Here is a 12,937-nt window from a genome sequence, read left to right as displayed (position 1 = left end):
AAATTGTACAAATGATGATAATGAATGGTTTGAAAGAGCTTGTAAGAAATCAACTTTAAATGAATATCTCAGATATAAAAACAAACCTTTTTTTGAAACATATCTATATGATAAAACTGACTTCAAAGGAATCAGCCCTAATTTTCAAGCAAGGTCTAATTGTTTAGCTTTAGAAGGTAGGAAAATTACATGGTATGATGAGTGCACAGGTTTTTGCAAATTATGTAACTATAACTCTGTTGAAAATATAGAGCACTTTCTATTAGAATGCCCACAATTTTATAATATTAGGGCTAATACCTTCCATGAAATTAAAATTGCTCTATTTAAAAAAAATTTACATGAATATTGGGAAAATTTCTCCAATGGTTCACCACATCTAAAAATTCATTACTTGCTTGATGATCTTTTCTCAACAAATTCGACTCTTGGCTTAATTTTTGATACTTGTATTAAAGAATATCTAAAAGATGCATGGGAAAAACGAACACATGTTTTAAATGACCCTGCTAATAATGTTAATAGCTTATAGGTGTTTTTTTTTTCCCCTTTTTTTTTCTCTTTAATGATTTTATGAATAGACATTGACTATACTTCTGTTGTGTTTTTGATATGTATACTTTTACATCAGTTTCACATTTCATTTATTATATTATGTGCTTGTTTTTATTTATTTATCTACTTTTATTTACTTTATTTTATTACATATTTTTATTTTTTTTATTTATTTATTTTTTTTATTTATTTATTCATTTTTTTTAAATTTAATTTTTTCCCCTTTTAGTTAAGATTTTAAACTTTAGAATATTATATTATTTTAATTGGCTTTGGATTTTTCATTACTATTGTCTCTTTTTTTATGAATTTATCTTTACTTGTAACTTTTGTTCTGTTGTATGGTCGAACCTCTCCAAGCATTGTTGTTAGGTGAATATGTGAGGGATAATTTTAAGGGCAGACCCGCTCCCCCTCTCCCCCCCCCCATAAAGTTCCCATAAGGCTACCAATGTATTAGCGGTTCCAGAAATTTTTTATAGACTTTGAATAGATTTTATATATACATTCTATACATACTTTTTTATAGATATAATTTTCAAAATAATTTTTAATATTTCATTTACAGATAATCACTTCCATAGTGTTCGTATTCATTTTATATATACTTTCTATAGAGAAATTATAAACGTTTCCATAGAGTTTTTTATATATATATTATTTTTATTTTCTATAGACTATTAAAAGTTACAGTTTTTAAAATGACTGTGTTTAGAGTATTATACAGTTCTACAGAATATACTATAAATAAATAAATTTATATTGAAATTTCATATATGTTATACTCTATATAGATTTTTTATATGTTCCTATAGAGATAATCCCTATAAAATTGTTATAATACATTTAAAAAAAAATACAGGTAAGGACTATATTTTTTTTATAGAATAAATATAGAAATTTTATAGTTTTATTATAGAGAACTTGTCATCATTTGTATAAAATATTCTATAGAATTTCTATAGAATATGCAAGATGTAAAACATGTTGGTAAGAATATACTGGTCAGACACAAATGTGTCAATAAAATATTGAATGAAACAAAAGAAAATTTAAAAAATACAGGTAAGGACTATAATTTTTTATAGAATAAATATAGAAATTTTATAGTTTTATTATAGAGAACTTGTCATATCATTTGTATAGAATATTCTATAGAATTTCTATAAAATATGCAAGATGTAAAACATGTTGGTAGGACTATACTGGTCAGACACAAATGTGTCAATAAAATATTGAATGAAAAAAAAATATGTGTATATAGTATGTTATAGAATTCTATAGAAACTAGTTCCTCTATAAAACAATTCTATAGCAAATACTAATTTCTGTAGAAATTGATTAGTCTCTATAGAAGGTCTATAAAGTTCTATAGAATTTTTATGTATGGGTAATGGCTCACGTTTGTTATGCCTGTCAAACATACCACAAGGCACAGATGAAGGAGACTCTGATACCTATAGAATCTAAGTATCTCTATGAGAAAGTAGGAGTGGACCTATTTACACTTGACAAAGTAGACTACATGACTACAGTTGATTACTACAGTGAATTTTGGGAAGTAGACAAACTGACTGAACCAACATCCAAATGTGTCATAAAGAATCTCAAACAACATTTCTCAAGAAATAGAATCCCATCAGTTGTAATTCAAGATAATGGTCCTCAATTTGTTAGTTATTCTGCAACTTTAGTGCTAACTGGGATTTCAAGCATCTCCACATCATCCAAATGCAAATGGTAAAGCAGAGGCAGCAGTGAAAGCAGCCAAAACCATGATGATAAAATGTAAGAAGAGTAAAACAGATCCTTACCTGGCATAACTATAAATTCCTAATACGCCTACTCAAGAAACTGGAAGTAGTCCAACTCAGAGACTCTTTAACAGAGGTACACGTTCATTGATACCAATGACGACAGAGACACTACTCGAAATAAGAGGTAAAGAGTACCTACACTTAGAACATCTGCGGATGAAAGTGAATACAGAGAAAAAAAGCGTCTACATAATATAGACATGCACGTGATCTGCCGGCACTAGTGGAAGGTGACACAGTGCGACGCAAACCTCACAGACTAGTGCATAAAGAGTAACAGAAAGGAGTAGTCACAAGAAGACTGGATGAAAGATCTTATGAGGTGGATACACCCATAGGCATCTACAGGAGAAACAGAATACACCTAAGGAAAACGCCTGAATTACCACCAGACACAACACCACCAATGCAGTTTATGGACATAGATACTCACATAGACAGACAGCTTCAAGAACCACAACCAAAACCGACCTCAAAAAGTGGTATCATCAAACAACCCGAACAACAAACACTGGAAATCAAACCACAGCAACCAAACAAGGACAACCACCAGATGACCCGATCATCCAGAATCAAACGAGGACCAACTTATTTGAAAGATTATATAAACTACAACTTAATCAAACTCAATATCTGAACTGTACTCATTAATAAATCTATGAAACTCAGTATAACAACTCGAAATAATCTAGATACAGAGCAACCAGTACTGAAAGTTTCATTACAAATGTGTTACATTTGATGTTGTGTTTTACGATGTTTAAATGTTAAAATTTTAAAGTTAAAAAGAAAAAGAAAGAAAGATAAAGAAAGAACAAATGTCATGTTAAAAGTTATGTTTTAAAAAGTTACTTGCGATGCTCATAATAAATAAAATATCATATAATTATGTCTACTCACTAAAAAATCAAAGAAACAGACACTGATAATGACCAAAATACCAATAACGTTTTTATTCAATAATGATAATACTTTACAACTGTAATTTTCTAAATAACTCATTTCTTAAAAAGGGAAGGATGTTACAATATTGTGCTGTATGACCCACAGAGGGCGCAATGCATAAATGAGTTGCTGAATAAAGTTAATATGGCAACTTATTAACGAAGTACATGAACGTAGTCCGTATTATTTTTGTTGCTGTACCTTCTTTACAAGACGTAACAACAGATAATGTAATGGAATAAGCAAGAAAGGAAGTCCATCGAGGGGCGACAGTTTTAACAATCAAATTACTTAATTTATCTGGGCTAGACATTTGCAATTAGAGAGCTTAGAAGAGGCTTCAATAATTTCATTGACGGATAGAGAAGGGCATTCTTGATTAGGAGGAGGCAAACGAGAGTGGAGAGTAGAGCAGGGGAACAACTTGAACATTCAGTCTAGAATTGAGTATTAAAAGTAGAAGCAATTTCATAGGGGTCAGAAATAACGTTGGCATTCAGAGTATCAACGGTAATTTCATTTCAATTTAATTTTATTTGGGATTACATTAAAATATTATACAAAAGTAAAAAAATATATCAAAATATTAAAATACAATAGCGAAAAAATGCATTAAAAATTATCAAAACCACAAATTCAGGAAACAGTACACAGATAATTATTTAAAAATAAAAACAAACAAAATGTTGTAAAAATATTTATCTATCAAAAATAAATTGTTGAGCTACCTTGAACATCATATACCACTTATGAAAATTGACAGAGAAAAAAAACAGATATTAATACTAGAATAGCCCGTGAAAGTTAAGAACTTGTTTCCAATGGGGTCCTAAAATATCACAGAGACAAACAAAAACGGAGACAGACAATACAAATAGTATATGATGTATACGATAAAACAATTAATTATTTACTCAAGCTACTGTTAGTTATAGACTATGTGCATTATTACAGAATCTTTTATCAAGGTGGTGCTTTAATTTTATTTTAAATACTTTGTGTGATGTTGATTGTTTAATGTATGATGGCAGTGAGTTCCATTGATTGCTGTGTAATAAAATATTGTATTGTTGGGATGTGGGATACGAAGTTTAACGAGACACTATGTCATGATGTAACAATTAAAGATGGCGGAAAAGGGAAACTCCGGTTTAGGCATGATGGGTACTACTACCACGTGGTATGGGGCGCTCTATTGACAATCGAATAGCGTTTGGAACTCGAACACGCGTTATAAAGACGGAGCATGCTTTCGCCACGAACGCCTTTTACCGTCATTTGAAGACGCCCTCTAGAACATGGTAGTTCTCTTCGTGATCGACATAACGTGGTTGCTCCAAGAGTTACTCATTTTTAAAGTGTTTTTAGTGTAATATAGTAGTAGGCCTATACAGATTGTTATGAGAGAAAATTTTCATGAAAAATCAAGATATGCTACAATAATACACACAGAACATAAGAACTTACTTTAAACAACATCCAGAATTTTATTTTCCCGTGTTGCCTTAGTGACATGTTCAACAAAGTCATTCGTTCTATTTCTATATCTATATTTCAAAATCACACTCGCAGTGAAACACTGAATTGCAGCAAGTTAAAAAGTTTTAAAAATTGTCGTAAAAAAAACACATGCAAAAGTAAACAATTAAATAAAAATGGCAAAAAAAAAAACAAAAAAAAAAACAAAACAGTACAACACAGCAATAAAACTTTTAAATTGGAAAAAACAATAAACAGTAAATTCACCAAACATTCACGAATGTTTATTATCTCGTAATGTTTTTTTTTTATTTTCGCATTATGTTTATTTGTTTATTTATTGTTATTTTTTATTGTAGGTAGTTTAAGTACCAACCGTGGGTACAATTGGCCACACCCCATTTCAAAAGAGAAAGCTATAGATCAAAAATACATGTGTAGATAATTAATATCATACATTAAAAAGTCGTTTAAAATAAGGTATTGGGCTATCGTTGGTTGGTAGAACATTTAATTTCGTCATATTTTCTTTCATTTATTAATCTCATTGGGTGACTACTTTTATTTTCACTAAACCAGTATTTGTATCTATCAGATTTTGCACTTTCAGTTGCAAATTTTATGCACAAATAATCTCTTCTGGCTTCGGCTGTTTGAAGGCTTAATATTTGCAATGCACTCAAATAATCATTATATTCTCTACCTATATAATTCGACACGCTCGTTTTTGGATTTTTCAATTGCTATACTATTTTTTTGGTCACTCCGGATTGCCAGACTGGTGTGGTATACTCAATGATCTGACGAACATACGATGTATAGACGTCAACCATATCTTCTTGTGGAAAACAACTTTTTCAAACGTCTAATTTAGTGCTTAAAGCACATGTAACCGTTGTTTGCGTTTAGAGATCATGCGTGTGACCTGTCTATGATACTTCAGGTCAAACTCCTGTCAACTTGGTATCATGGACATCCTTTAATGAATTAACTTTACAGTTAGCACTACATGCTGCATCATTTATTGTTGTTATAGGTCAAAATTTGGTACCCTGAACAATACCACAAAACAGAGTTTCCCAGTGCGAAACTACATTGTGATACCAGACACTCTGTCTCCTACCAGTTAAGAAATCTATATTCTAAGGTATATGTATGAGATAGCTTTTTGTCCCCATATCGTTAAGTTTACATTATCATAGTCGCATGGTCAATACTATCAAACGCTTTTGGTAAATTGGTGACAACCATATTTTCCCCCATGTTAGGCTTATCAAATGAACTATACATTGATTCTGTAAGTTCAATAAAGCAGTGGTTAGTAGATAAACCTTCCATGCTACTGTATTGGTGCCTATCAAGGTTGCCTTTATATCGTCCACTGACCATTTTGTTAACAGTCCTTCGCAAACAACTGAGAGGTAAGCTAGGTTTTGATATAATTGCCGGTTTTCCTTTAGGTATTGGAATGATATCCGCATCCTTCCATTGCGCTGAAACTTTTCGTTTTTTTCGTTGACTTGAATAGGCAAAATTGCCGATGAGTAATCATTGGTAAATCCACAAACAATGAGTTTGACGGTTGGGTCCACCTCTAAACTAAACATGCATTCTTGCAAAGCGTCGTATCCAACGGTCTTGCTACCAGGCAGGTAGCCGGTATACCGTGAAAATTTTGATAACTGCGTTGTTTACATTGGCCGTAATCAACAAAAATTCGATGTTGTTGCTGTTGTTGCTGTGGGTTTCAGTGACTTTATACAGAGTCTTTTCAGCTCCGTATACTAAAATTCCACTACCTCCTCGGGAATATGTACCATCGCTTCTGAAACTACGGTATTCATTGAGCTGATATAGTGCAGAATCATCGTCTGGGGTAAGCCAGCTTTCCGATATAAAAATAAAATCTGGAAAAATAACCATAAAATATCCTAAAGTTACAAGGAAAAAATAAAAAACAAAAAACTGGCAAATATTACGTTAACTTTATAAATTAACAAGGTGGGAAAATTTGGAATGATAAATCTAAAAACTGTATGATACTTTACTGATTCATTTAACTTTGGTTAAATTAATGGCTTTAAAAAGATCTTCCCTTCACACAGTCAGAATACTGCATTCTGATTGGCTAGTGATAAACACAATGCCACAGCTTGTCCAATGCTTCCTTTTGCTGTGGCTTTATCGTCAAAAAGTGGACATACTTCATAATTATGATATTAATATCTCAATAAATATAAGGTTTTTGAAATAGATTTTTAGCTTGAAATGTGCAGAGTGGTACCTGGAATCATGTACAACCAATAACTCATTTTTGAAATATTTGTCCCATACTTCCCTTTGCCTTGGGAGGGCAGTATTGTATGTTAGGGTGGGCTGGGAATGTTAGTGAAGGGGATAAAGAGAGAGTAGAAAGGGTGCTGAATTTACCATTGTAGAGACAAATTGCACTTGAGAGAGTGTTTAAGTCGGTTTTTCGAATTTTTAGTTGCTTAGTCTTCCTGATTTGTTTATATGTATTTCATTATGTAGGGGATGTGTTTCATTACAAATTATTATTTGCAGTTTAGATAAAATGGCTTCCTCAACAATTTCTTTTATGGGATTGACATTTTTGTTGATAGTTTTACCTGCGGCCTTAGTTACTTTAGATAATATATCTTGATTTTTTTCTTGTGAGCTCAGAGAACCAGGCTATACAGCAGAAGCAAATAACAGGTTGTATCATGCTCTTATACAATAAAGATAATGTTTCTTGTCCAACTTTAAATTTGCTTAACTGCCTAAAAAAATATAAGCGTTGTCTGCATTGAATGTACAAGTTAAGTGTGTGAGTGTCCCACTTCAACTTTTTATCGACTGTCATTCCAAGATATTTGTATTCATTTGTCATTTCAATATCCTTATTTTCAATTTGAATTGATTCCACATAATTATTCCCTTTTCTAAAATCAAACACCATCTCTTTAGTTTTTTAACATTTATTACCAAATAATTGTCCTTACACCAACTTAAAATCCTACTGACTTCATTTCTATATTCTGTTTCAAAACCAGTTGTGATATATCCAGTTACACACATGTCATCTGCAAATTTTACAATACTACTTGCAGGTTCCATACATTTAGACTTTCTTGATGTCGTATGTTAGTTTTTGCCTATCAACAACCAATCCAACCACACACCCAGGAATCTAATTTTAACAGGAGCATATATGTATCTCATCTAAAACTAGGCCTATATTCCGTTGGAAAAAAATCAGACATTACTCGAGCATCAAAAATGGAAGGGAACACCCTAATATGGTTATATAGTAGGTATAGGCCTAGGCTTTGGTCTTTACCTCGAGCTAGGCCAGCCTGCCTAAACTTTAGACTTTCTTGATGTCGTATGTTAGTTTTTGCCTATCAACAACCAATCCAACCACACACCCATCACAAGGAAGGCCGCCCACATGTAACAAGTTATTTTTAGCAGCGACAGTCTCTGTGGAAAATGTGAGTCTTCATGCGAATCAACAATCCGATCAGCCCACTGGGGGGTCTCCTTATTAGGGTGTTCCCTTCCATTTTTGATGCTCGAGTAATGTCTGATTTTTTTCCAACGGAATATAGGCCTAGTTTTAGATAGGCCAATGAATCATAGGGCAGTTGTTTAAAATGCATCTTCCACTTCAAAAATATAAAGAAACAACAAAGGCGATAAAACGCACCCTTGTGGTGCGCCTGTATTAGATGTCATATAGTTGGAGGCAACATCTCCAAACTTAACTTTTTGTATTTTATCACTCATAAAGTTACTATTCCACAGTGATATACGAGGATCTAGATGCATATTTCTGAGCTTTCATACTAAAACATGTGTTTGTATTCTATTAAACACAGAACTGAAATCCAAAAATAATGATATAACATGGCAATTGGCTTTATCAAAGTGTTCGTAAACTCCATGCAGAAATGTGATTATTGCATCGTCTACTCCATTTTTTTTTGCATAATATGCAAACTGATATGAATCACGGCATTTTTTTGTTTGTTCAACTATCATACCTTTAATTATTATTCCAAAACTCTTCATAACAATGGATGTTAATGCAATTGGTCTGTAGTCGTCTAATGAATTTGGTTTAAATATCTTACTTAATGGATTTATATTTGCAGATTTCCACAGTTTTGGAATACAGTAGGTACCTAATGACCAATCAAACAAGAAAGAGAAACTGTATGATAGTTCTTCATGACATGACTTTAAAACCTTTCCAGAGATCATATCTGGACCAAACGCTTTGTTTGGTTTAATATATTTAATTACTCTTTCGACGTCTAATACACTTATTTTCATTTTCATCTACCTCATATATTAAAGACATATTTATAGTATTTAATTCATTTTCGTAGTCAACTCTGTCGAAACGATTAAAGAATACATTTAAATTGTTTGCAAATTCAGTTGGATTAACACCTGGTAATAATTTAACATCTTTCTTTCTCCAGTCCAGAATTTTTTATTGATTCTTTCTCCAAATTTACGTTTGCTTTTCTTGATAAATTGTTCTATATCGTTTTGTATTTGCCTCTTTACTTCATTTTCATTGCGTTGAACTGCTCGCTGTTTTAGTTTTAGGAGTTGTTTAATGTCTCTTGTCATCCATGAGTGGGTGGGGGGGGGGGGGTGGGTGGGGGGGGGGGGTGGTGGTGTTGTGGGGGGGGGGGGGGGGGGGGGGGTGGTGACGCTTTTTTTTTCATAAAAACACAAAAAAGGGGGGAAAAGGGAAAATTAGTATTCTTAGATTGCGGGAAATGAGCTTTCCAGACTTCGGAGATGTCTTTTAATGACTTTTAAGTTCTTCAAAATTCAAGGTTTCCTCCCTCTTGAAAACGGTCAAGTAAAATTTCTCATTCTTATTACAGTAAATAGGCCTACTTATGTGTGTATACGTACATAAAAAAAATTAAGTTGCTTACGTATTCTTTTTTTCCATGAATGGATAACCCCAAAGAGGAAGGGGGTCCTTGGGTCCTCCCCCTGGAAAATTTTGATCACTAGATGGTAGGAAATGAGCTTTCCGACTTTTGATGTGTCTTTTAATGACTTTTAAGTTCTTCAAAACTCAAGGTTTTTCCCCCTCTTGAAAACGGTCAGGTAAACTTTCTCATTGTTATTACAGTAAATAGGCCTATTTATGTGTGTATACGTACATTTAAAAACATTGAGTTGCTTACGTATTCTTTTTTCCATGAATGGATAACTCCAAAGAGGAAGGGGAGGGGGATCCATGGTCATCCCCCGGGAAAATTTTGATCACTAGATGGCAGAAAATGAGCTTTACCGACTTGAGGTGTCTTTTAATGACTTGTAAGTTCTTCAAAATTCAAGGCATTCCCCCCTCTTGAAAACGGTCAGGTAAACTTTCTTATTCTTATTACAGTAAATAGGCCTACTTATGTGTGTAAGCGTAAATTACAAAAAAAATTGAGTTGCTTACGTATTTTTTTCTATGAATGGATAACCCCAAAGAAGGAGGGGGTATGGGGCCCTCCACGGGGAAAAATTTGATCACTAGATGGCAGGAAATGAGCTTTCCCGACTTCTGAGGTGACTTTTAATGACTTTTAAGTTTTTTAAATGTTAAGGTTTTCCCCGCTTGAAAACGGTCGGGTAAACTTCTCATTCTTATTACTGTAAATACTAGTAGCCCTACTATGTGTGTATGTACAGTACATGTACAGTCGCTGCATACATATTCTTTTTTCAATAAATCGATGAACCCCAAATAAGACGGTGGTCAGGGGTCCTCCCCAGGAAAATGTTGGTTCTTAGATGGCGAGAAATGAGTTTTTCGGACTTCTGAAGTCTTTTAATCAAAATTCAAGGTTTTCCCCTTTTGTAAACGGTCTCATTCTTATTACAGTAAGTAGGCTTATGTGTGTACCGGTACAAAGAGATATTTTTCTCCAAGGGGGTTCAGGAACCCTCTGATCCCCCCCCCCAGATCCGCCAATGGGGTATATCTTAATTTCTTTTTCTTTAATGATTGATGACACACAAATGGTTATGTATGAACTCACAGCCTCAGTGGGCTCATCCAGTGAAGACATATGTGTGAAAATGTCCCAATGGTTGTTTCAAAGCATAATTAGCTCATCAATGCTATCATCTGACCAGATGCATAAGCAGAAGTGGTAGAATGAGGACAGTGGGGGCGCACACGGACAGTTACAAGTACTCATTTTACACAACTGGGATAAGGGAGTTTATTTTAAAGCATTCAAGAAGATAATTATATAGCAAGTGAGCAATGTAATTTCCAAAATTATTGGACAATACAAATTAATCTGTATCTCCAATTTATTAAATTCCACATATAGTGGCTCGAGGCCAAATTGCATGTAAGTTTCAAGTTAAAAAAATGTAAAAGTTCTAAAGTAGCAATATAAAATTGACCTTAAAATGTGTTATGTTACATCAGAAAAAGTACAATAAAAGAAATGTTTATTTCATTTCAAAGTTATTAATTTCCACATATAGTGGCCCGAGGCCAAATTGCATGTGAGTTTCAAGTTTAAAAAATGTAAAATTCTAAAAGTAGCAATATAAAAAAAAAAAAAAAAAAAAAAAAGAAAAAAAAAAAAAAAAAAAAAAAAAAAAAAAAAAATCAAACTATCCATTTACGAAACTGGTTTTGTTGCTTAATTTTAAAATCTTACTGCAGAACATACTAAACCATTTGAGTTTTTGTAATAATCAAAACACCTATTTCGACAACCGATGTCTCGATCGTACAAAAACTAACATAAGAAATAAGAATATAATATCAAGATTTGGAAAATATATTTAAAAAAAATGCAAATTTGACTAGTAAAAGCAAAATTCCTGGCGCCATCGCTGGCTTGGTACTTTCTGTTTATGCTGTAATATGTCCCTTAAGATTAATGCTGAAATTACAATGCAATATAGGCCTACTCACTCAAATAGTGTACAAAAGTTAAGTTACACAAACTGTAAATTCAGAAAAAAAGCAATGATATGTTTAATTCATTTCAAATTTATTAAATTCCACATATAGTGGCCCAAGGCCAAATTGCATGTAAATTTCAAGTTTAAAAAATACAAAAGTTCTAAAAGTAGCAATATAAAATTGACATTAAAAAGTGTTAAGTTACATTAGAAAAAGCACAATAATAGAGATGTTTAATTTATTTCCAATTTATTAAATTCCACATATAGTGGCTCGAGGCCAAACTGCATGTAAGTTTCAAGTTTAAAAAATGTAAAAGTTCTAAAGTAGCAATATAAAATTGACCTTAAAATGTGTTATGTTATACATCGGAAAAAACACAATAAAAGAGATGTTTAATTCATTTCAAATTTATTTAATTCCACATATAGTTGCCCGAGGCGAAATTGCATGTAAGTTTCAAGTTCAAAAAATGTAAAGGTTCTAAAAGCAGTAATATAAATTGACATTAAAAATTGTTATGTTACATCAGAAAAAGCACAATAAAAGAAATGTTTAATTCATTTCAAAGTTATTAAATTCCACATATAGTGGCCCGAGGCCAAACTGCATGTAAGTTTCAAGTTTAACAAATGTAAAAGTTCTAAAAGTAGCAATATAAATTTCACATTAAAAGTGTTATGTTACATCAGAAAAAGTACAATAAAAGACTAATCTTTATATAAAGAGGACACAAGAATAAAACAAGTACAAAAACCTTACAATATGCACACCAATAAGCGTTAAACATTATAATATAACCAACATCATGTTAAGGTAAACTAAATATAAAGAGAAAGGAAAGGAGTGCAAGCAGGGGAAAGTATTGAAAACATAATTATTATTAATAATTATTATCATTAATAAGCATTATATATAATATATATAATATATATATATATATAATATATATATATGTATACATTAGTCGCCTATTGATAGAAGTAACTATCACCTATATTGTATATATTACTTAGCGTTATGCAATGTAGATCAGTTACGCTGATGAAGTCTTCAGGAGAGGACGAAATATTCTTTTAAATAAAATATATTTATGTTCCGAAATATGTCAACATTTTCTTTACTGTTTGTCTCCGGCACACGCACTTTTCTTTATAATACGTGGAATATACGTGCAACACAC

The sequence above is a fragment of the Anneissia japonica genome, unplaced genomic scaffold (genome assembly GCF_011630105.1).
Source record: "Anneissia japonica isolate Jap-2015-1 unplaced genomic scaffold, ASM1163010v1 scaffold287730_len121977_cov127, whole genome shotgun sequence".
Taxonomy (NCBI): domain Eukaryota; kingdom Metazoa; phylum Echinodermata; class Crinoidea; order Comatulida; family Comatulidae; genus Anneissia; species Anneissia japonica.
The sequence above is the reverse complement of the archived record's forward strand: the minus strand, read 5'-3'. Positions refer to the sequence as shown.